The following is a 26640-nucleotide window of genomic DNA, read 5'->3' as shown; positions in this document are numbered from 1 at the left end:
TTTTTGCAATGATGGAAATGTTCTATACCTGTGTTGTTCAATATAGTAGCAAGTAACCACATGTGACCACAGAACAATTAAAATGAGCCAATGATAAGGGCACCTGGGTGGCTCAGTCGGTTAAATGTACGACTTCGGCTCAGGTCATGATCTTGTGGTTTATGAGTTCAAGCCCCACAACAGGCTCTGTGCTGACAGCTGACAGCCCGGAGCCTGCTTCAGATTCTGTATCTCCCTCTCTCTCTGCCCCTTCACTGCTCACACTCTGAACTTCTCTCTCTCAATCATAAAATAAAATAAACATTAAAAAACTTTTAAAAATAAGCCAATGATCACAAAACTAAAACAAATAATCCTAAAATCTGTATGGAACCACAAAAGATCCCAAATAGTCAAAACAATCTTGAAAAAGAAAAAAACAAAGCTGGAGATATCACAATCCCATATTTCAAGATATACTACAAAGCTGTAATAATCAAAATACTATGGTACTGGCACAAAAAAAGACACATTCATCATCTGGAATAGAGAGTCCAGAAATAAATCCACATTTATATGGTCAGTTAATCTATGACAAAGGAAGCAATAATATATAATGAGGAAAACAGAGTCTTTTCAACAAATGGCTCTGGGAAAATTAGACAGCTACATGTGAAAAAATGAAACTGGACCATTTTCTTTTACCATATACAAAAATAAGATGGATTAAAGACCTAAATGTGAGACTTGAAACCATAAAACTCCTACAATAAAGCATTAGTCAGTAATTGCTTTGACATCAGCCATAGAAACATTTTTGTAGGTATGTCTCCTCTGGCAAGGAAAACTAAACCATTGAGACTGTATCAAAATAAAAACCTTTTGCCAGTGAAGGAAACCATCAACAAAACAAAAAGGCAACCTACTGAATGGGAGAAGATATTTGGGAGAATGATATACCTGAAAAGGGGTTAATATCCAAAATATATAAAGAATTTATACAACTCAGCATACCCCAAAAGATAACCTGATTAAAATGGGCAGAGGACCTGAACAGACATTTTTCCAAAGAACAAATTACAGATGGCCAACAGACACAGGAAAAGATGTTTGTTCAACATCACTAACCATCAGGAAAATACAAATCAAAACCACAATGAGATATCACCTCACACCTGTTAGAATGGCTAAAATCAAAAGGACAACATATAACAAGTGTTGACGAGGATGTGGAGAAAAAGGAACCTTCAAGCACTGTTAGTAGGAATATAAACTAGAATAGTCACTGTGGAAAACACCATGGAGTTTCCTCAAAAAATTAAAAATAAAAATACCATATGATCCAGTAATTGTACTATTACTGAGTAGTTATGAAAACATTAATTCAAAAAGATATATGCACCCCTATGTTTATTGTAGCATTAATTCCAATAGCCAAGATATGGAAGCAACCCAAATGTCTATCCTTAAATGAGTGGATAAAGAAGATGTGGTATGTGTATGTGTATGTGTGTGTCTGTGTGTGTCTGTGTGTGTATTCAAATATTACTCAGCCATAAAAAGAATGAATCTTACCATTTGCAACAACATGAATGGGCCTAGAGGATATAATGATGAATGAAATAAGTCAGAGAAAGACAAACACCATATGAGTTCACTCATATATGGAATTTAAGAAGCAAAAGAAAAAAAAATAAACAAGAAAGTAGGTTCTAAAATACAAAAAGCAAACTGGTGGTTGCCAGAGGAAAGGTATGTAGGGGGATGGGTAAAATAGATAAAGGGGATTAAAAATACACTGATCTTGATGAGCACTGAGAAATGTATAGAATTGGTGAATCATTACATAATACACCTGAAACTAATGTAACACTATGTTAATTATACTTAATTTTTTTTTTAAAAAGAGCAGAAAAAATAAAGTGAGCCACCGAGATTTGAGGAACTAAACTTTTTATGTTAACTGATTTACATTCAAATTTAAATAGACACATAAGGCCAGTGGCTAGCATACTGGATAATGCAGATCTAAATAGCATTCATATCCTAATCATCTTATTTAATTATAGTATCCCCCAAATGCAGAAAATAGCCCAGTAAAGACCTAACTGATTCCAAAAGCTGGATTATTTGATTTTACACATAGCACCATGGTGCCAATGAGGGCAATGACATGGAGGCATATTAGCTTTATAAACAAAGCCAAACAAAATATACGCATTATCCTAGCCTAATATAAAAGGACTGCATAAATGAGCGCAGCTCTGGAAAAAGTTTCCCATGTCCTTAGAAAATAATGTATCCAAAGGCCTCAGAAGTTCACCTTTATAGACAAGGACCTGTTTATTCCATTAGTTGTACCTTAAATGTCTTGATTCTATAACAGGAAGCTTTGTTGCCCAGCATGATTCTTCATTCCTTTTTCTTATATATTTACTAAAAAACAATAATTTACTTTCTTAAATTTTTTTTAATGTTTATTTATTTTTGAGAGAGAGACAGAGTGTGAGTGCGGGAGGAGCAGAGAGAGAGGCAGACACAGAATCCAAAGCAGGCTCCAGGCTTCCAGCTGTCAGCACAGAGCCCGATATGGGGCTTGAACTCACAAACCGTGAGATCATGACCTAAGCCAAAGTCAGATGCTTACTGACTGAGCCACCCAGGCACCCCAATGATTTACTCTCTTGATATTGAGATTCTTTTTCCTTCCTTAAGTGAATTAGTCTGAATGGATCCCCACTGAGCTGCCAAACACTGACCACTGTGGTGTTTCATTCAACTGCTACTCTTATATTGACACTGAATCATTGCAAATCTCATTGTCAACTAGGTATGAACCCACTTAATGGTAATCTAATTTAAACCATGTTTTTCCAGGAACACAAACATAGGACCAAATCTGTCCTTTAATTTTTTTAAATAGGACTTGCTAAGCACTATTCCTGGAGCTGGAAGAACACTACAACATGATGTAAGACCCAGTCCCCAATCTAAAATAGCTTAAATAGGGGCCCCTGGGTGGCTCAGTCGGTTAAGCATCCGACTTCGGCTCAGGTCATGATCTCACAGTTCATGGGTTCAGGTCCCACATTGGGCTCTGTGCTGACAGCTCAGAGCCTGGAGCCTGCTTCAGATATATTCTCTCTCTCTCTCTCTCTCTCTCTCTCTCTCTCTCTCTCTCTCTCTCTCTCTCAAAAATAAATAAACATTAAAAAATGTTTAAATAAATAAAATAGCTTAAACATATAACATTTTATACTAATAATCAGAGAGTTAAGGGGTTCTCTTTTATTTATCACTTTTTCAATGTCCAATTATGTTATATTCCTCCAATTTATAATGATGTGTCTTCTGAAATTTCTGGATTCGTGAGCAGAGTGATTGCATGGTAATACCTGAACTTCTTTGTATTTCTGGTTCCTTAAAACTGCTTTGTTAAAACTTGCTATGATGCAGTATCTGTAAATTATCTCCAGTCCCTCAAAGGCATTATTATTCTCCTATGTTAAATAAACTTTGTCTTGAAACACTTAGAAGTACCCCCATTTATTAACTTTATTGAAAAAATAGAACACTATGGCTTAGAGCTCAAACTTTGATTCTTATTCTCTGAACTTCATTCTCACCTTTTTGTTTTGTGTAATCAATAAAACACAAGTGAAATACCATTAAAATCTTATTGCATTGAATAATTTTAAAATATTCTATTTTTCAGACATAAATTTTGTCGACTAATAATAACTAACATCTGCCCAGCACTTTATAGTTCAGAAGATCTCACTTAGTCTTCATATAATCCCACATGCTCTCATTGTTACTCTGCACATTACAAAACTACAGTTTAGTAGTAAGGTGGCTTCTCCAAGAGAACATGTGGAAATTATGATCTAGAGTAGTACTTTACATTTTGTGTCCAGTGAATCTTGGTTTGCCATAAAATAGAAAACAATGAATACCATATACCGTTGTTGAACTCAAAAAGCTCATTACCATACTTAAAGCTCTGAAAAGCTCTGCACTTAAAAAATAATCTGTTTAGGGGCATTTGGGTGGCTCAGTCAGTTAAGTGTCTGGTTAAGCTCTTGGTTTCAGCTTGGGTCACGATCTCACAGTTTCATGAGTTTGAGAGTTTGAGCCCTGCATCTGGCTCTGTGCTGGCAGCGTGGAGCTTGCTTGCGATTCTCTCTCTCTCCCTCTGTCTCTGTCCCTCCCCCATCATGCTGTGTCTGTCTCTCTCAAATATATCAACTTTAAAAACAAAACAAAAAAATAATCTGTTTAACTTTTAACCCAAGCATTTCCCAAACTTATTTAGCCACAGAATGTTTTATTTTTAAAAAATATAATTTATTGGTCTACCAAATACTCTTTGAAAAAATATTGAGCTATAAAATGTCCTTAAAATATCAAAGGTGATAGGAAATGGGGTGACTATATAAAACTTCTTAACTCTCACATATTTGGGCTGTTACACTTCATGTAACCCTAATGTCTAAATATTCTAAATGTCCTCTTCTCAAAATATCCTCAGTTAATGTGTCTGTGATGTACCTGTGCCCAGGAAATAAAGCTAAAACTATGGTTCCATTAATGCTTCAGCAAGAAACATTAGAAATATGGGTTTGTTTCTAAATGTGAGGGCCAAGAAGCTAAAATAAAGTTATAATTATGTAAGTAGTGTCTATCATCCTGAATAGTGGTCTGGCAGAGCTCCTCCTCAAGACTGCATTCCTAGAGCACCAGGCATTCTTTCAGCCTAGAAGAACTTCTCTGGTGTCCCTAGGATGTCTCATCAAATAGAAAGCCTCTGCTTCAAACAGAACCAACAGACACATCTCCTCACTTCCTCTCAGTCCTCAGGCCCAGTCTTTGTTGCCCTTTGCTTAACTTCCTAAATTAGCTGAATTAGTATAGCTGTCCTAAAAGATAGCAAACTCAAACTAGCTTAAGTCCTTGGATAACCTCAAGATATGCCACTTCCTAATTCAATAATATGAAAAATAAGTAACAGAAGATCGCCAAATGGTACATCCTTCCAAGAGAAGCTATTTAAGAAAAGGAAGGTGAAGGGTGGCAGGGTAGTCTGGAAGCTGGCCCAGAATAATTGTGTTTAAGAACAGGAATATCTTAAAAGGAATGACCATGACCACCAATCAGACAAGCACTCTGGCTTGGCCTTCACCCACTTCATCTCAACTTGAACCTTGTTTCCTTCATGAGTAGAACTTAATCACAACAGAAACGAGACCTTTGAATCTGCAAGAAACAGTTCATCAAGACTGTCTCTGCCATCAGCAAAAGAAGACTTAACTTTGCTTTCGGTTTGCAGTCTTAGCATCTCTGTTTGATTGGGCCTGCCTTTTCTCTGCTGCACTCTTTTCCTGACAGACCCATCCTGTCCTTACCCAAAGTTTCCTGGCTTTTAGAAACTATTCATTTGAAACCTGGCTCAGTCTCCTGTCAGAATTAGTCTTCCCTCCTCTGATTCCCTCCCCTGTCTCCACCAGCGCTATTCTTCTCTAGAAAGAAAAATAAAGGGCTGGGCCAGTTGGATGTTAGCCCTTCAGAATCAATAAAAAAAGGGCTTTCACTGGAATAAAATGGTATGATGGTAACATACAAATTGATCTTGTTCATCAAAGCTGACAGTATACTTGAAAAGAAAAAATCCTGACTGATAATAATCTTGCCTCTGTTAAATAGATGTTAATTTTTTTAATATTGGTTTTAATAACATCAAATTATTATATATTTCAGAATCTCCCACTGGTGCAGTCTAGGCCTATTTATCTGTTAGAATGCAAACACAATATAGTTAGTTGCATGTCTGCCTGTGTCATATTATACTTGCATTCCCCAGAAATTAGCGCAATACCTTGCATTTGGTAGGTGTTCAATAAAAGTATGTTAGATGAATTAACTGATAGTCTTTCTTACTCCCAAATGTAGGCTATAATCTAATAGAAATTGGAAAAGAGGGCTGGCTATTTCCTCAGTTACACCCAAGCTATTTAATTACCTTAATTTCTCCAGGAAGTTTTGAAAAAAATAAAAAAGCAAATTGAGAGAGAAAAACCAGTTCCTTCTGTAAGGATAACCTGTGCTTGCCTATGAGACAACTACTTCGTGGAAGAAGATAGTAGAGAGATGGGATTTAGCAGAGTTGATAAAATGTACAGCTTTCCTATTCCTTCCAAGTTGAATATTGACTAAATGGTCTCTTTATTTGTTTTGTAATTCTCTAAACCATTATACACACACCCAACGCCAAATGCAAATAATGCATTTATCCACTCTTGAGATTTTCCACCAGACTCTTTACCTCCATTAATGCCTCCATTAATGCAGAGAAAGTGAAGGCAAATAGCTAACATAGTAAATTGGGCTAGAAGTGAATTTACCCATTTGGTCCTTTCCTCTGCCTTTCTCATTCTGCTGCCACTTCATCATACTGTTAACATACATGCATGTACATGCTCGTGCACATGCATACACATACACACTCCAAATGAAACCATGATATGAAATAAATTCATCTCCATTATACAGAAAATTCATTTCCATTGCTTAGGTTTCTTATGCTATGTTCTTTGGACTTAGCCAGATCCAAATTCTATTCCAGCTCTACCATTTAGTAACCATATGCATGACCTTTGGCAAGTCATATAACATCTCTGAGACTCAGTTTTCTTTTGGAAAATGAAGCTGATGATGTTTCAGCAATCAGTCTTTCAGACTTTCTGGGAAAGTTTAAGTTGCATGATATATATTCATATCATATATGTATGATATATGTAACAAATATAATATATAAATATATAAATGTATAATATATAAAATGTATATAAATATAATATATATAAATATCCAGAAAAGTTGCAAATACAGAGTAAATACTCAATACAAGTGCCTCATTCTTACTGATTAAATTGTCTTCTGAGAAGCTGGAACATACCCCAATGAATTTCTAACTGTTGTAAATTTGAAGCTGTTTGTATGCGCTCAACCATACCCTACAGCATGCCCAAAGTCTCTGATGGCCTCTGCTGGGCCTTTGTAAGAATCAGGATCTTCCAAGCCCCCTACTCAACCTTCAGCATTCAGACACCCCAACTACATCCCCAACACACATAGTCCTGCAGGCCAGCTACTATGGAGAGGAGCAGGGCCTGGATTTTATCTCCCAGTTGACTCCTTACCCAGGACCTTTTGCAGTTCACAAGCTACACGGTCATATGAGGGAAGTCTGAGTGTTTCGGTACTCCAAATCAGAGCCTTTCTAAACCTTTGTCTTCACCTTATCCCCAATGAACAGTGAAGGTAGTTCTTCAAATCCTACTTTCAATAAGAATTGCTTAGGCATCATTGTTATCATTAACAAGAACTCCGAAAATATCTCCTCAATTTTGGGGCACAAAAATGGGAAAGAACTAGACCTTATGGTAGCATTTCTAAAACTGGAAACTTTGACTACTAGCATAGAAATTATGCTCTCAGACTTGGCAATTTCCCAGGAAAGCTGATGCAAAGACTCCTGGGAGTTCAAGAACTCAGAATTGGGTTTGCAGCGTAGGATGGATGGTATGTGCCCAGACCAAGTGGCCCACAATAAGTCAGAACCCAGAGTGTATATACAGCACCAACTACAAACAAGAAAGACTTGCATTCTGCTCAGTTCTGTCTCTGCATATACTAAGAGGTAATGCTGGGCCACACACTTTGCTTCTCTGGGATGCAATTTCCTCATCTACAAAATAAGAGTTAATACATACCCTATTCCTTAACAATTCCCCCCAAATTTTTGAGCTTCAAGTAGGTAGGATGGTATATGTGAACTTTAAATCAAAAAGGCAATATGAATAATTCATTATCAATCTTTGTCCCCCAAAATTCATCAGAATCACAGTAATAAACCAGCTGTTGAACCAACGTCAAAGAAACAAGCAAATAAAATATGATTATCATTAAGATGTTTAAGTGTCAATACCCAACTCAGGCATCGCCGTTTCTGCAGACCCATTCCTGACTCTCTACCCCATGCCATTCTTTCCCGGGACAAAAGATACTTGCCCTCGGTGTTGCTGCTATTTTTCGTAGTTACTTCTTTGTTGCACATACTCCCAAGGAATTATAGTTATTTATTTGCTTGTCTGTCACCCCTGCTAGACTGTGAGTCATTGCAGGCTGGAGCCATATCTGTAGCCCAACTGTGACCTGGCTCAGTGCCTCCCACATAACCCTGCTGTAGGTGTCACAGAAGGTGAGCGGAACGGAAAGCCGCCTGACCCGTGTTCTTTTCTCAACTCTGCACCTCATCAATGCCATGAGCTTGCACAGATCCCTTTTCTTCTGTGAAACAATGACAATAGACTAAGTCAAGTTTGCTAACAGCTGCACTCCAGGCCCAGTCTAGCCCCCAGACATGGCTTTTGGCCTGATAGCAGTTGGCATCCATAGTGTTAAAAAGAAAACTAAACTAATTATGAACACTTAGATATCAGAAATCACATAAAATTATAATTTTCAGCTTCTCTTTAAAAAATGAAAAGCTCTCACAGCACTGGGCTTCCACTCTTTCTAGCCACAATTGGTGGAGCTGGCTGGTGGCTTGATCCCTAAGACAGGCTAGATGCTGTCTGGTCCACCACAGTCCCTATTCCCTCTTGGCTGAGTCACTCATTCCATTCAAGTTTTCTAAATGTATTCTAGCCCCAATAACATCATTCTCGGTCTACAGGAATCCTCTCCCAAACAGATACAAACACACACTCACCCGCACAGGCACACATTTCCTACCACAGAAACAGGAAGCTCTGAAGCCCACTGATGCTACCATACTACTCACTATCTTCGTTTCAGGCTGAAATCCTTAGTAATTAATGAATAAAAGGAAGGGATATCAAATACAGGAAAAAACAGGAAGGAGGAGGAAGAGAGTGAAGCTTTAGCTACAAAGAGTGCTACTAGACATATCATGATATCATGTGAGGAAAATTAGATAGTTTTAGAGTGCCAGATTTTCCATCCAGCAAAGCAATCATTTTGTCTATGATCCTGAAAACATACATAATAGCTGATGTGAAAAACTGGAAGTTAATCGTCAGAAATTATTGTGGCTTTGGGTGTCACTCCCACTGCGGTTCTCTCCCTCCTGCTCCCCATGGCCTTCTTGCAAGGAGCTGCAACTAGCAATTTGAAATTTACACACCTTCACAGATGGGTTGCCCCCATCTGTAGCATATCCATAACTTCCCAAGGCAAAGCTGCCATTACTTACAGTATAATCAGTGGCACAGCGGGTGTAAGAGGAGGAGAGACCTAGGTACATATTACTAAGAAGCCTGATGAGTCCAACATACTGATTGCCTCTAACAAGTACTGCCCCAGGAAATTTAAAACAGCACATTTCAATGTGCATGGCACACATCTTCTACACCCACGGTGGTTTTTGACTGGACAGATCAACAACAGCCCAGCCTGCATTTTCTCTCCAGCTTCCTCCATACTCTGGCTAGATCAGTTATGACACAGAGCCCAGCATAATAAGCTCTGTCTTCTGAATCTTCAGCCGGTCACTTACACAACTACCTGCATCCCCAAATTCCCAGGGCTTCCCCCTTCCCCCAAACTTCAAGTTGGTAACTGTAAGAAAAAAAAATTATTAAACATGCTGCATATTAGTATTCTTATCCGACACCATGGTGTTTTGAAACTAATCCATCAGCTAATGAAGAGCAGGAAAGTCTTATTTTATAATTTTGTTTTATTAGAATCTGTGCTTTGGGGGTGGGAGATTTTCATAAGAAACTTGATACCAAGCACAATCAAATTGCTAACTGTTCCACTCTCTCCCAAAATACTCAAAGAGTAGTTTTCAGTCAGTGTCTCCATCTCATGAACACTGTTCTCAAAGGTGATAGGTCTGTAAAAATCTTAACATCTCTGGATTTCCTCAACTGCAAAACAAAACACATGAATTAACCTCTAAAGCAATGTTTCTCAAATTTTAACATACAAATGAATCACCTGAACATCCTTCTAAAATACAGATTTTAAATCAGTAAGTTTAGAGTGGGCCTGACATTCTGCAGTCCTAACAAGCTTCCGGATGCTGCTAATAACTGTTGGTCCAGGGACCACATTCTAAGAGCAAGATGCTGAAGTACTGGTTCTCAAACTTGGCTACAAATTGGATCACCTATGAAGAAAAGCTAACAATGACCGGTGCCACCCCCAGGACCTGTTTTAATTGAATGGTTGTGTTTGAGGATGAGTTTTTTAAGTTCCCCCGGGTGATTATAATGCACAGCAAAGTTTGAGAACCTCTGCTCTCTTCCTTAAAAGTTTAAAATCATGACCTTTATTTTTTAATCACATTACATTTATATAGTGAAATTCCTCATAGCTATTATCTCATGACAACCCAGAGAGATAAGCAAGGCAAACACTATTAACTTTGATTTACAAATGAGATAACCAACCACCCAAGAATCAGGTGACTTGATTAATAGCATACAGCTAATAGCAGACCTTCTGCTACTGGAACACAGTTTTCCTGATACCCAACCTGTGTTTTCCCCAGATTGCTTCATACTAGCTTGTACATACCAATAATGACAAGCAAAGAAAGAAAAAGATGGCAGCTTTTCTGCCCCAAATTCCACTAAGAATGATATGAATGGCAATATAACAGAGAAATGCGTGCAACTAGTAAAACAATCAAAGGTATAATTGGTGGAGGAGCTACTTGGTTGCTCTGGATGCACAATAAGGTTGCTAAGGTTATGTCAGCAGGACCAGTCATTACATGTCAAGTGAGCACAGCAAGATGGATTAACTAACTCAGTACTCGGAACACAACAAAATGTACTGGCGGGCGGGCGGGGGTGCGCCATAACTCATCCTGGGCAAGAGACCAGACAGTCTGCCATCTGATAAAACTAATAACTCACTAGAACTTATTGAGATAGCCATCCCCCTCTACACATTTGCAAAACCTACACAGAAACAAAACAAACTTAAGATTCTGATATCAGAACTAAGACAAATGTAGAAATTAAGGAAGAGGTGGAAAGAAAAATAATGACATATTTAAACCTTACTATGGATCAGCCATTTGTATGAATTTTCATGAAAGGTAAGTTTTATTATTCCCATTTTATAGCGAGAAAAGTGACTCACAGAGTCCTTTACACCAAGTTACACACTTCAAAGTCAAAGCTGAGTTTAAGCCTAAATCTGTCTGATTTCAACTCCCCGTGTCTGTTCAGCTATTTCTCACTGATTCCTACACACACATTAAACAATCCTCAGGTTAACTACCATTCTTCCCCAAATCTTCATCTTGTTTATACAGCAGGAATAAAATGCTATTATAATGTCACAGCTCTTTGCTCCATCCCTCTGAAGGAAAATGAAAGCACTGTTTATGGGTAGATAAGCTGGCCAAAACAAAAACAAAAACAAAAAACATCCACTGACTTTTTTGCCTTTTGGTTTTGCAAAGGTGAAGCCCAAATTCTTTTCAACAACAGAAGTTGCAAAATAGCAGCCTAAGGTCAGATCCAGCGTGCAGACATGTCTAGTTAAAATATACAGTACTGATCCTCATAGTGTTTTTAAAATTTTAGAATTTAACAAACCAAAAAGCAACAACATTTAAATACATTAACACGTGGAAACATGGATTTCTGGTGTGTTTCAAAAATGCTGGAAGGGTTGGGAACACCAGCACCATGCTCTCTTATAGTATAATGAGCACAGCTGAAGTATGAGTCTCCATTTGCCACAGTCCCATCTTTCCCTATTCACTATTTGTGTCAGATGACAATTGTCATCACACTTAAGATGACACTATTAAAGGCTGAGTAATAAAACATACACCAAGAGGTCTACCCATTTATTTCAAGAAAAACTGAGGATAGCATACTTTTTCTTCTATCTAGCCCATATCATCCATTTACATTTAACAGGTTTCAAAGATATCTGAGTTTGTAAATCCTGCCCTTCAGGAATAGGTGGGTTGAGAAAACTAGATGCTAAACTCTTCTACCTAATAATATAAAAGGCCTTCTTAAATGGAGGTAGTGTTGCATTGAGAATGAGGTTATGAATTTACTGGGGCATGAACTGGAGCCTAGAGGTAAATAGAAAAAAAAATAATTTTTAAACGCTTTTATTTATTTATTTTTAGAGAGAGAAAGAAAGAGCGTGAACAGGAGAGGAACAGAGAGAGAGAAGAGACAGGATCCCAAGCAGGCTATGCTCTGTCAGCATGCAGCCTGCAATGGGGCTCAATCTCATGAACCGTAAGATCATGACCTGAACCAAAATGAAGAGTTGGATACTTAACCAACGGAGCCACCCAGGAGACCCTAAATAGAAAATTTTTTATTGTTCCTTTTTCTTTGCAGCTCAAGAAAGTTGGGTGTCACAGTGCTGAACAGGAGAATCCTAGCCAAAGGACTCACCTTGTTAAGATAAAGATGGCCACTGGGTTGGCAAAGGAGAAGCAAAACCAGGCACAGGCACTCTATGGAGGAATATGGCCTATAACTCTAGGAGTTATAATATGTACATCTGGTTTAAAATTTTTTCTGTGTTGTAATTTTTTTTTTATTTTTTTTTCAACCTTTATTTATTTTTGGGACAGAGAGAGACAGAGCATGAACGGGGGAGGGGCAGAGAGAGAGGGAGACACAGAATTGGAAACAGTCTCCAGGCTCTGAGCCATCAGCCCAGAGCCTGACGCGGGGCTCGAACTCCCGGGCCGCGAGATCGTGACCTGGCTGAAGTCGGACGCTTAACCGACTGAGCCACCCAGGCGCCCCTGTGTTGTAATTTTCCAAGTAATCTGCAGTCCTTCAGCAGAGTTTATAAAATGTTGGAATCTACATTTGTGCTACAGAGAATCAGATGCAGGGTGTGTGTTCACATGCGGAACAGAATCAGAAGGGAATATGGCAGCAGCCTGGAGAGCCTTGCCACAAGACTCCCAAATGGGACTTGAGAGAGCCAGAACAAAGTCTGAGGCAGCAGGCATCCCCCAAAATAGGATTTGGAGAATATGTATGTGATCCTTGGGAATTCCCAGATTCGTAGGGGATAAAAACCTAAAGACAAGCCTTCCTGTGGTTATATTGGGTGTGACTGTGAGGAGCTATACTATTTCAATGCATTTCAATGTACCAGGAATTTCAATTTCAATGCAAAGGGAAATGTGGCCCTAACACCTAGGGAACTTGGGAAAACTGGTTTACTAATGAAGATAGTGAATAGTAATACCTGTTCAATGCAACACTGCCTCCATTTAAGAAGGCCCTTTACATTATTAGGTAGAAGAGTTTAGCATCTAGTTTTCTCAACCCACCTATTCCTGAAGAGCAGGATTTACAAACATTTCTATGGAATGCCTCCAACCCTGCTGATGTAGAAAACAATTCATAATAAATAAAAAGGAATAAAAATAATGAATAACATTAGATGTAGCTATGCCTTCTTAACAGGTTTTAAAATTTTTTCCAGACACATAATCAAAATACCCAAAAACTGAAAAGCAAATCAGTGTTTATGGGGTAAAAGTGTGCCTAGAGTTCCGAGTAAACATTTGAACCTATACAGATCATATGATTCATTTATCTTTGGCCCCTATATATCCAGCACCCAGATGTTTCACACATAATAGGAACTCTTCATTTTAAATGAAAAAGGTTTCAAAGAGTCTGAGGAAGAGATTTGAAAGTTAAGTTAGCCATTCACAAAGCAATAATCAGGAGAATTCTGACATAGTATTTCTGAAATGTCCCCAACAAGTCACAATTACCATTAAATGAAATGTGGGTGCTGGGCGATAAGCTAAGTTTTTCATCGGCTGAAAATTTAGCACTCATACTAGGTACTTCTTTGTCCCACACAATCCTCAGTAACCCTAGGATGCAAATATTATTCCACTTATCAACTATTACATGATAAAGACCGTTGTGCCCTTCTGTGTTCAAAATACAAATGTATTTGCAACACCAAGAGCAAACCATGGAGAAAAAATACAAAAGGTAGAAAACAGCTATTCATGACCCATTACTAAAGAAATCAAAAGATCTGTTCCTCCTACTTGTTTGCTTTTTTGGAAGACTCATATTGGTCAAAGCAATAATTATTGATAAATGAGCTTCAAAGTCATCCTTTGGCACAACAGATCAAGAATAACATCTGTGTAAATGTAATATCACAACATAAACACTCAAAGCCACAGAGAAGAAAATAATGCTGTTTGGTTTGGTTTCATTTAGGGGAGCTTATTATATATTTTTTTGAACAAGCCGTTCTCTCTATAAAACTCAGCTAGCAAATCTGCCTTGCCTATTATCATTGTGAGGATAATGTAGCAAACAGATGGAGGGTTTCATACAATTTGTTGAACTAAATTTAACAGGTTTGGCTGTGAGTGTTAACTTATTTTTATATTCTATTTGTGCTATGTTTGTAATAGATGCACACACATGAATAAAAACAGAAAATCTGTACACACAGTACAGCTGGTTTGATAATGTTTTCATTTTAGCATCACATACTCCTAATTAGAAGGCTTTATATTTGGCCACCAAGAAATGCTGGCTGCAGGGCTGCTTGTATGGCATTCACATGACAAGAAAATCTTCATCAATACTGTAGGAACATTTGAATCCTTTCTCCACCTATGATACCATGTGTGAAAGGGACTAGGACAGATTCATTAAATTAATAATGACCTACTAAATAAAAGAACAATTGAGTAGTACACCACAAAATTTAATAGGTGGAGTTCATTTGGCCCAGAGGCCCAAGCAGGAATGTGTCTATGACAGATAAAACATGGAGCACTATGTCAAAAATATGAGACAAGAAAATTGAGTGTCATTAAATGTTAAAGGATAGCAAGAATCTTCAAACTTCAGCTCAACTTTACAATTCAAACTCTACTGTTAAGGAGGCTTTCATTTTATCAACACAAGGAACCAATTGGAACATAATTGAGAAACCATTTAGGCAATATCCTTCTAAAATTGGTTATTAACTCCAGTTGCCCTGTGATCATATTTCTTAATTCATCGAAATAGCAAGATGGAAACTATAAAAGTAATATATGTCATAGTACCTAGAAATGAAGAGTGCTGGTCCTCAGAAACCTCTCCTCTATACTGAAAAGCAAACTGTGGGTCCGTGCATAGGAAGATAGAGGCACATTCATATACACACCAAAATAGATCCAAGCAAGGAAAAAATGGCAAGGCACAGCTCCACATTCAGAATCTTAGATCCTCCAGAAATATAAAATATGATATGTAGATGTCTGACTAAAGAAAAGGCCTTTTAAACTTCTTTAAATCAAATGGTCCTTTATTTAAGCGGGCTTCGCCCTCTAGTAAATTGCAGTGTATTTGGATGTTTGAAGGAATTTCTACAATTAGGAAACAGGGCCTGAGCCCCACTTGCCCTCAATTAAAGTCCCCACTCTCCTTGTCAAAGCTTCCCAGTGCCTCCTCCTCTTACGCTTCACAGAGCAAAGAGAGGTGAAAGAGTCACTGATTTTAATTGTACCAGCCTTTCCCCAGGCACAAGCCTTAGCAAGACTTTTATTTAAAAGAGATACGACACCATCTCATTCACCTGGCATGTTCTCTTAAGCGGTATCTGCTTGAATAAAAATAGTATCTAAACAACGTTAAATTAATGGTATGGATCAGATATGAACCACCTAAAGTCTATGCTCCCTAAAGTTGATTGGAACTTAAATATTTTAGCAGTTTCTGAAGCAAACCAGTATCTGTTACAAAGTAAAAAGAAAGTGTTTAAAGAAATAACCACAGATGTAGTGATGATGCATGGACAGGAGATAGAGAGAAAACAAAATATAGTCTGAAAATAAAACAAAATAGAAACGTACTCAATAAATTCATCATTATAGCCATAAAAAAAACCTAGTACATTCCATCAAGCTTATATCTGTCTCTGTACAGTAAGAATATACCCTTCCATCAATCAATGGCCAGTATCCTCACTTTATGAGGTATAAAACTCCCAGAACGTTATTTTTAAGGTATTTAAGTTGGCAATCTTTGTTTCATTCTAGTTATAATAAATAACACTTTTGTTGAATTAGCGTCTGTTTAGAGACCAAGATTTTTTACTGAAATCAAGTTCAATCAGCATGTTAACCTTCAATGATGTTTTTGTTGAGATTTCCTCTATGTAATATTACAAGTATTTTATATTTTTAAAATTCTCTTCTAAAAAAATACCTTCCTAACAACCATTGTTCTTCAAATCAATGTTAGTACCAAAAATAAAAGACCTTCACTGTCCATATCCTTCATTTTTCTCCCTAGTTCTTACTAAGAATCCTTAGGAGGGATCTTCTTTTTTTGTTGTTGTTTAATTCTCAGAATTTCTTTAATTGTTCAATTTTCTAAAATATTCCTTATGTCTTGAAGTGTCTGATTCTGTCTTCAGACATTAAAGACTTCAGGTGCTTTTTTCCTAACTTGTACCTTGCTCAGTATTGGGCACGATGGGAAAATAAAAAAGACAGAATCCATCATTCCTGTCCTGTATTTTATTTTATTTTTATTGAAGTATAATTGGCATACAATATCCTATTAGTTTCAGGTGTACATCACAGGGATTCAATATTTTTATATATTATGAAGTGATCCCCACAATAAGTCTAGTTACCACCTGTCACCATACAAAGTTATTACAATGTTATTGACTACAGTACCTATGCTGTACATTGCTTCTCCATGACTTATTTATTTATAACTGGAAATCCATGCCTCTTTATCCCTTTCCTATTTTGCCCACACCCCAATCCCTATGTTTTGAAAGCTTACTAATAGAGACCCAAAATATTTGGAACCCTTTGAAAATTTTATTTCTAGCTGAAGACACAAGACATATGTAGAAATGATAGCAAAATGTTTGTCATCAACTTCATGTGTAGCATAGATTGAGCATATTACAGAAATTTCTAGAAGAAAAACACAACTTCTCAGTCTCTCTTTTGAAACCCGTATTTCCAAGTGCCATCTAGATAAAACATAGGTCAAATTCAGCATGTTCCAAAAAAATAATAATTTCTACTACTTTCTATTATTGTGTCAGTTTTCTATAATAGTAATCATTCTAATTGTAATTCACCAGTTCAGTTTTCTACAAGCAGCCCTTAAGACTGTCGCTCTCATTCTCCATATCCAATCTATGTTTGATTCTAGCTTCTAAATACTTCTCAATTCTGTCCCTACTGCCTCTCTCCTGTTCCCACAGTGACTGCTTCAGTGAAGGAAACAATTTTATCTCATTTGGACCATTGCTTCCATTCCCTAATGCATTACACTTCCTGCCCATTCACTACCAGAAGAATCTTTCTAAAATATACATCTCAACAAAAAAATAGCCCACTGATGTTTCCTTCTGGATTAAAGGTTCAGTGTAAATCCCCTCCCCCCCCCCATTTTTTTTTCATTTTAGCCCCTAGGATCTGTCTCAGTGTGACCACAGCCTTCCTTTTCAGCCCTGCCCCAGCCTCCATTCACTTGCACCCTAACTCCAGTCTCATGGACATTCCCTGAACACCTCAAGCTTTTTCACACTCCAAGCCTCTACTCATTCTGCTACTTTTGTCAATAATGCCCTTTCCTCATTTGCCTCGAATCCCTGCCAGACCCAGTTCCTGTGAGAAACCTTTCACAAATCTTGGGGAATCAGTCCCCCCACCTTGCTTATCTTCCAAAATACTGTGTTCTCATGTCTCTATTACAGAATTTTCACACATATTTAAATATGTAAATATTTAATAATTTAGTAAATAATTTAAGTAAATTTAAGTAAATGATTTACTTACTTTTTAAAGTTTATTTATTTATTTTGAGGGAGAGGGGCAGAGAGAAAGGAGAGAGAGAATCCCAAGCAGGCTCTGCATTGTCAGCACAGAGGCTGTCACAGGGCTCAGTCTCACAAACTGTGAGATCATGACCTGAGCCAAGATCAAGAGTCAGACACTTAACTGTCTGAGCTACCCAGGTGCTCCTAAATAATTTATTCATATAACTATCTCTTGAACCCCTGAAATACATAAAGTTTGGACATTCATCTTTAAGTCACCAGTATCTACCACTGTGTTTGGCATAGTAGCTAGCCAACAAATGTTGAATAAATATGTTAGAGAGAGCACTTATAGAGGAAGTGGGACTTCAAGCTTTGCCTGAAGAAAGGAAATACATAGCCTGTTGAAGAGTCCACAAATACTCAGGGCTCATCAGAATGAACCCTATTATAAGAAATGGTTCATCCAAAGTCTTTTCTATGTACCAGCTTAAAATATCAGTGCTTTGCTGGGTTGATTATAAATAATTTCTTCCTCTGAATAACAGCCAGTCATCAGATATATTGGATAAGAAGAGAACTGAATTCCTCACAGATGATTATATCTGTTACCAAGTAGAAATTATCCTTCAAATGCTCCATCTATAACCTTACCAACTACAGAAAGAAACCACTAGATTTACACAACTTTCATCAAAGAATAAACTAATATAACACTCAGAAGAGCCAAAGGAGCTTGGACGGACAAAAAGGAAGACAGGTGAATATGTGGCATATTTCTCATTTTCCTGAGAATTCAAAGAACATGCTTTTACTCATTAATTTACTTTTGACCAATTGAACACCATCTCTATTTCACCTAAGCTCTTTCAAGACACACAACTTGGGTTGGGGGTGGGGATTGGAGAGAAAATATTTCATAATTAGGCAATGCAATGAATATTTTGGGGGTGGCTGTGGGCATTTGTTGCAATGATATATAAGTACAGATATTAATCTTATATAGGTAACAAAGGTTTGATTTTCATGTTTGTACCCTAGAAAGTTGTGCTCTTGGTCATTGAGTTTCCACCTCTAAAGTATATTTGGAACTTGAGCAGAGATTGTATGTATCTTTTCTATCTCAAATCTCTAATTTTACCTAGATCAATGGACCTCTTGGGGTCCCAGAGACTATAGGAAAATCTGTCAAGTCAAAACTACTTTCATATTAATAACAAGATGCCTGTACACTGGTATTTTCCATAGTAACACTGCAACAGACTAAATGCAGTTGCAGATATAAAAATCCAGATGTCTTTGTGCCAGACATTAGAGATTTGTAAAAGTAACCCCACTTTCTCTAAATATTCTTGTTTTGGAAACAGTTATTTTGCATAAAAATGTTATTTATGGGGTGCCTAGGTGGCTCAGATGGTTAAGCATACAATTCAATTTTGGCTTGGGTCATGACTGCACTATTCACGAGTTCAAGCCCCATGTCAGGCTCTGTGCTGATGGTGAAGAGCCTGCTTGGGATTCTCTTTCCCTCTCTCTCTGCCCCTCATGCGCTATCTCTCTCTCTCTCTCAAAATAAATAAACTCAAAAATAAAAATTAAAAAAGATGTTATTTATGAATAGTGTATAACAGGTTTGGTTTTTAATGAATTAATGAGTAAATTTTCTTAAAATTATCAGCTTTTTTTTTTAATTTGACAGAGCATGAGAGAGCAGGGGAGGGGGTAGATAATTTTTTAAGCTAAAGGAGTTTGTTTTTTTAATGTTTATTTATTTATCTTGAGAGAGAAAGACAGAGAGCATGGGGGAGGGCCAGAGAGAGAATCCAAGCAGGCTCTACACTGTCAGCAAAGAGCCTGATGATGGGCTCAAACTCACAAACCATGAATGAGATCATGACCTGAGCCAAATTCAAGAGTCGGATGCTTAACCGACTGAGCCACCCAGGTGCCTAGAAAGAGAGAAAATCTTAAGCAGGCTCCACACTCAGTGCAGAGCCTGAAGTGGGGCTCGATCCCACAGTCCTGAGACCATGACCTGAACTGAAATCATGAGTTGGATGCTCAACTGACTGAGCCACCCAGATGCTCCTAAAATTATCAGCTTTAATTTCTAATATGGCACTGATAGCTATAAGCCACATAAACACAAGCTCTCCGGGATCCTCAGTAATTTTTAAGAGTGTTAAGGCATCTTTAGATTCAAAAAATTGAGAACTGCTGATTTAGATAAAACATTGAGCTAATCAGTGGTAAAACTGGCAGCTCTGGTATCCAAGCCAAACTATTCAAATTACTCCTGAAATACCGTCAACGCAGTTTCTTAAAAGACCTGATCTGAGGATTTGACTCTTCCACTAACTTACTGGCTAACTTCTATGATATCAATTAGTTGTTTGTGTTTCCATTTTTTTTAAATCTGTAAAATGAACTAATACTTATGGAATGTTACTAAGTAACCAGGATTATTCTAAATGCTTCATAGGTACTAATAACTTAATCCTCACAGCAACCCTATGAAGAATGTACTACTTTACTATCCCCATTGTACACAGAATAAAATGGAAGCAGAGGAAGATAAAATAATTTATCCAAGGTCATACACTTGAAAAGCTTTAGAACTGGGGTTTGCACCCCTATAATATGGGTTATTAGACCTCTTTAAGCACTATGTAATGTGACAGTTTCCCAAACACTACAAGTCATATACACTGAATGTTCATCTCCTTTGGCTTTGTACAATCTGCACCCCTAGGCTGTTTGTCTTTTAGTTTTGACTTAAGTCCCTTCTTGTAAATTCTTTCTCTAATACTATTTTCCAAACATGGGCCATTGGGTATATACAAATAAGATCATCACATTACTCCAGACGTTTATGCTAAGTCTCCCAATTTGTAAAATTCCAAACAGACCAAATAAAACAAGTCTATGCACTGAATATGACTCATAGGCTATCAGTGTGCAAACTCTAATATAACAGGAACTAATTCTTTCACTTCATGAAATATTACAGTATCATACTTTATGTGATTTTTAACCAAAAATGTTGGAGAAATTGTGTGATTATAAAAAGAATTAACAGGGGCGCCTGGGTGGCGCAGTCGGTTAAGCGTCCGACTTCAGCCAGGTCACGATCTCGCGGTCCGGGAGTTCGAGCCCCGCGTCGGGCTCTGGGCTGATGGCTCAGAGCCTGGAGCCTGTTTCCGATTCTGTGTCTCCCTCTCTCTCTGCCCCTTCCCCGTTCATGCTCTGTCTCTCTCTGTCCCAAAAATAAATAAACGTTGAAAAAAAAAATTAAAAAAAAAAAAAGAATTAACAATACTATAACTACCACTTCACAGAATGAAACTACTTGAACAGACAGGAACTATCCAAAGAACATATTATTTACAATACTGACTTACCAAATCCATGGAAAAGCTGAATGCTAAGTGGCTGGAAAAGTACAAAGAGAAAGTGGCAGAAGGAAGGAAAAGCAGATCATACCAATCCCCAACTCAAAAAAGCCACCCCAGTGGCTTCCAAGTGTAGCTGGAATAAAATCCAAACTCCCAATCACAGTCTTCAAGACCCTGCACAATCTTCCCCTAATCTCTGCACTGTGGCATGCAGGTTTCTTTTCTGTTTTTTCAGGTTGTTACAGTTGAGCTCTGACCAATGTAGAGGTCAGGGGCACTGACCCCTTGTGCAGTTGAAAATCCACATACAAGTTTTGACTCAACCAAAACTTAACTACTAATAGCCTACTGTTAATGGGGAGGCTTATGTTAACATGAAGAGTCAATTAACATGTATTTTGTATGCTATGTGTATTATAAGATGTATTCTTACAATAAAGTAAGATAGAGAAAAGAAAAGGTTATTAAGAAAGTCATAAGGAACGGGCACCTGGGTGGTTCAGTCAGTTAAGCATCTGACTCTTCATTTCAGTTCAGGTGATGATCTCCTGGTTAGTGAGTTCAAGCCCTGCATTGGGTTCTGTGCTGACAGCATGCAGCCTGCTTGGGATTCTCTCTCTCTACCCCTCCCCTGCTTGCTTTCTATCCTCTCTCTCTCAAAATAAATAAAAAAATAAACTTAAAAAAAAAAGAAAATCATAAGGAAGAGAAAATACATTTATAATAGTATGCTGCATTTATTGAAAGAAATCGACATATAAGTGGTTCCCCATAGTCCATACCCATGTGTTCAAGGTTAACTGCTAATCCTACTTCGGGGTCTCTGGATTATGGTTCCCTCTGCCTTGGAGTTTTCTTTTTTCCAAATCTTCAGCTTAAAGTCATTTCCTTAAAAAGGCCTCCCCAGACTACTCTATAAAATTAGTCCTGCCAGTCCCATTCCCCACATTACAATACTCATCTCATTATCTTTTAGAATTGATATGTAATAGCTATAAAATGTCTTGTATGTTTATTGGTTTACCTATTTATCTTATGTCTTCTCCCACCACACAGTACACAAACATCAGAGAACCTACCTGTCTTCTATTTCCAACAATGCCTAACATCTAGAAAGCACTTAATAAATATTGTTGAATAAATAAAAGACTCTAAATATGTACTGGTTGTGCATCATCAGGTTCATATATGTACAGAACCATTGTAGAAAGATATTGTCCATCCCTCTAGGATTAATTTCTTTCTTCTTATTGCTCAAAGTAAGGTGAGTTACTGAAGCCAGTTTCCCTGGAACATTAGAAAAATTAGCTAGAGAGATGAGATATTGAGAGACAAGGTCTAATAGATACTCTGACTGAACTCAGTTGAAAGCCTTTAGATGCATTATTGATTATGCAGCCATTCAGGCTCTTGCTGTTTGCACATCAGCATTTGCATCAAGGAATCAACTCTAGTTGGATCTATCTAAAACCATCCGAACAGAAGTCATTTATTCCAGTAATTAAAAACAAATACGGTCGTGAGGTTCCTGCAAAAAATAAAAGGATATTTATTAAATACACTACCTTAAGGAGATCTATTAAATTGTATTCTTGAGTGATCCTTAGATATATAGCACATTAATTAATATTGGGCCACCTTTTATTAGGAATTGATGTTTCTCATGCATGTCAGTGCACAGTAGATAATTTGAACGAAAATATGTTGGCTAAAGAAAGAGTGAGCTAATAGCAGCTTTTGATCTGGGAAATTTGCCAATCTTGATAGCATCAAATGTGCATAGTATATTAAGGAAAGTTCTTATCTCTCTGTATTTAACTTCTTTATTAAGAACTTTCCCATACAATCTGTAGACAGATTTGATCAAAGAAATAAGATAGTAAAATGTCTTCTTCACTTTTAAACTCACAAATAGACCTTCTACTCTGAAGGATTAACTTTCCTGGCCATTTGATGATGCATAATATCTCTTTGAAAGTAAACGTTTCTGAGATAACTCTACAGGGTGTGAGTCTTACAGCTCACTAGAGTATACTTTCTAAAGTATAAGTTTTATAAAGACAACCTTCAAGAAAACATTGTATGACCTTAGATTTGCCCATACACTAGAGATCCACTACCACCGGTCTACAGTACCTACTCTATGAAAGAAATTACATCTTCTACTTCTTAATGACTGAATCCAGAAATCTTTATTTCATCTACTTCCTTGTGCTCATAACCAACTACCTCTCTTCTTTAAACTGCTGAGATCCAGCACATTCCAACTCTTCATTGACCCTCATTCCAAGTTTTCACTGATCCTCCCAAGCTCATTTTTGGCTTCCAGATCTGCCCTTTAACCTTGTAACAATTTTTAGAAGTGGGATATGGCAAACAAATATCAATATAGTACAAGGAAATGATCACTCCTGTACACAAGAAAGTCTCTATCTATATTTGGGTTTTATGTCATTTATATTTCAGAGTAGTATTCTGAAGTTTATATAGCACAGTTACATTCATTCATTGATTTTATCATACTGTGATAATGACTGGACAGTTGTATTAGGTGTATTAGTCAAAGTTCTCCAGAAAATAGAACCAGTACTGTGTGTGTGAGTGTATGTGTATGTTTGTGTGTGTGTGTGTGTGTGTGTGTGTGTGTGTGTGTAAGAGAGAGACAGACAGAGACAGAGATTTTTAAAAATTGGCTCACACAATTATGGAGGCTGGCAAGTCCAAAATCTTCAAGGCTGGAGAACTAGGAAAAAGTTGATGCTGTAGTCCCAAGCCTAAATGCAATCTGGAGGCAGAGTTCCTTCTTCTTTGGGGGACCTCAATCTTTTCCCTTACTTTTAACTGTTGGGATAAGGCCCACCCACATTATGGAGGGTAATCTACTTTACTCAAAGTTTATTGATTTCAATGGTAGTCACATCTTAAAAAATGCCTTCATGGTCAACATTAACATGGGTGTTTAACCAAAAACAGGGTACCATGGCCTACCCAAGTTGACACATAAAATTAATCATTGCAATATTATTAGTTAATTAATATTATTCAGCACTAAAAAAAAACAAGCTATCAAGCCATGAAAAGACATGGAAGAAACTTCAATGCATATTACTAATTAGTATTATTATTAATTTAATATTATTGCAAGTGTACAGATAAGGAGTTAAGTTTTGTAAGACTTAATCTAACCAAAGTAATCAGCTACCACATATTGGCCCTCACACTAGAAACCAGATGTTTTTACTTCTCATCACATGCACATTCCACCAGTTATATTACCTCTTACACTACTGCAGTAGCTTTCAATTTTTGTGGAAGTAAGTTTTAAATTACCTCCAATGAGAGACCCAGAATCCAAACAATATTTAGCTCTGACTTCATGGCCAAAACCTCAAACCTGCCCAATGTCAAGAGCATAAAACTCCCTTTGAGGGGGTGAATGCTGACACATATAATATGAGCCTTCAAGGGTATACTAAGACATCAATTTTAGAATGTCACTCCAGAGAGTACTTCAGAATTCACAAAAGCTACTTCACCTTTCAACATGAATTTCCAAATTCCAGAAGTATTTCTCAGCACACAGAGCCAGACAGCACAGAACATAAAATTTTACATCAAAAATGAACCCTGAGGTAAAAGACAATGTCAAGAGAATGAATGAGAAGACAAGCCACAGATTGGGAGAAATATTTGCAGAAGACACATCTGATAAAAGACTATTATCCAAAGTATACAAAGAACTCTGAAAACTCAACAATAAGAAAACAACCTGATTAAAAAATGGACCAAAGACTGTAACCTCACCAAAGAAGATAGCTGATGGAAAATAAACATATGAAAAGATGCCCAACACCACACTGTCATTAGAGAAATGCAAATTAAAATAACAATGAGGTAGCACTACACACCTATTAGAAAAGCTTTGGCCCAGAACACTGACAACACCAAAGGCTTAGAAGGATGTAGACTAACAGAAATATTCCAGAACCACAACTTTAGCTGTCTGTTTGTAACTAAATGTCTACATGGTCTTTCCACTCAGATTTTGAAACCAACCTTTATATTTAACTTGTCCAGAATCCAATACATGATCTCTTTCCCTGCCAAACCTGGCCCTCATAATGAATGGCACCATCATCCATCTATCTACTCAAGCCTTGAAATTACCCTTGATACCTTTCTTTCTCTTCCACTTTGATACCATGTAACCAATCATAAGGTCTTGCCAATTTTACCTTCTAAATAACTCTTACATTTTTCCCCTTTTTTCCATTTCCAGTGTTGCCTGCCATCTCAGTCCAAACTACCATCATACATCAACTGGACTATTTCTCTCACTGTTCCACTCAAATCCTTTCTGGCCCCCCACCCATTGCAGTCAATCTGAATAAACTTTATAATTGCAAATATAATTGTGTCATTCCTCCCATAGTCAACTATGACTTCCTAATAGATCTTTCTTCAACCTCCAAGACCATGACACTTTACATGGCACTGTCTCTTCTCATAATAGTTCTTTCAATCTTACACTATTTGTGTGATTATTTTATTAACACCTAAATAGAATCCATATATGCTCTTTGACCACCATAATACACCAAGTATACACGGATTCAATAAAAAATTCAATGTATATTCTTAAATGAATATATACGTATTTAATAGAATGAGACCTCTAAGAAATATTAATCTTGCATCTTGATTCCCTCCCAAATGGTCTAATATTGCAGAAATTGAAAGTCCAAATAGTTTCTAAGGTCTCTTCTTGTTTATCTAATCTGTGTTTCTAAAGGCTACTGTAAACAGCAAAGAAAAAACCCCCCTCCCCCACCACAGGGAAAGTGTATATGAAAACTCTCAAGAGGATGTTAAGGGACCCTTTGGCTGATGATGAAGACACAGAGCTATATGTATTTACACAAGAGAGAGGAAAAGAATGTGAGGACATGCAAGCCATATCCCCTGAAGAATTCAAAGAGAACTTCATAAAATATGAGCTTGGTTTGAGAATAAACCCAGTGAGGAAGGAAGTGACTTTCTAGGATTTTAAACAGGGAAAGCAAGAAATAGAATAATCCAAAAGAATTACAATAAGAGCAACAAGAAGGCAGGCCACTGCTTCAAGAAAGTCTAAATGAAGGATTCCCCATATTCAGAGCCATTAAGAACTAGATTGGCAGACTTTCAAGGGATCAAAAATTTGGCAGGATAAGAGAAGGAGGATTTGCCAGATTAATATACCAACCACTGACAAGAAATCTGTCTATGTTAATTAAGCATATTTATATACATGTATGTTAACAGTTCTTGTCCCATATATCAGATAATCCCAGGACAGCTAGGAGAGGAGAATATAACAGTCCTATAATATTCAATAATATAATGATATCTGGATAGTATATCAGTA

The 26640-nt window shown here is 37.2% G+C and overlaps 1 long non-coding RNA gene across 2 annotated transcripts in view; it reads right to left on the bottom strand.

The window, feature by feature from the left end:
* LOC123381486 overlaps positions 1-26640 on the bottom strand; it is a 267900-nt gene that overhangs the window by 171728 nt on the left and 69532 nt on the right. Inside the window, exon 3 of one of the 2 annotated variants that reach the window (XR_006588527.1) lies at positions 9723-9935. The exons of the other annotated variant lie outside the window; for it this stretch is intronic. This is a non-coding gene — a long non-coding RNA (uncharacterized LOC123381486). Of the gene's footprint in view, positions 1-9722; positions 9936-26640 lie in introns of those variants that run through there. 2 annotated transcript variants of the gene reach the window in all.

Source organism: Felis catus, chromosome D4 (assembly GCF_018350175.1).
Source record: "Felis catus isolate Fca126 chromosome D4, F.catus_Fca126_mat1.0, whole genome shotgun sequence".
Classification (NCBI taxonomy): Eukaryota; Metazoa; Chordata; class Mammalia; order Carnivora; family Felidae; genus Felis; species Felis catus.
The sequence above is the reverse complement of the archived record's forward strand: the minus strand, read 5'-3'. Positions and strand labels throughout refer to the sequence as shown.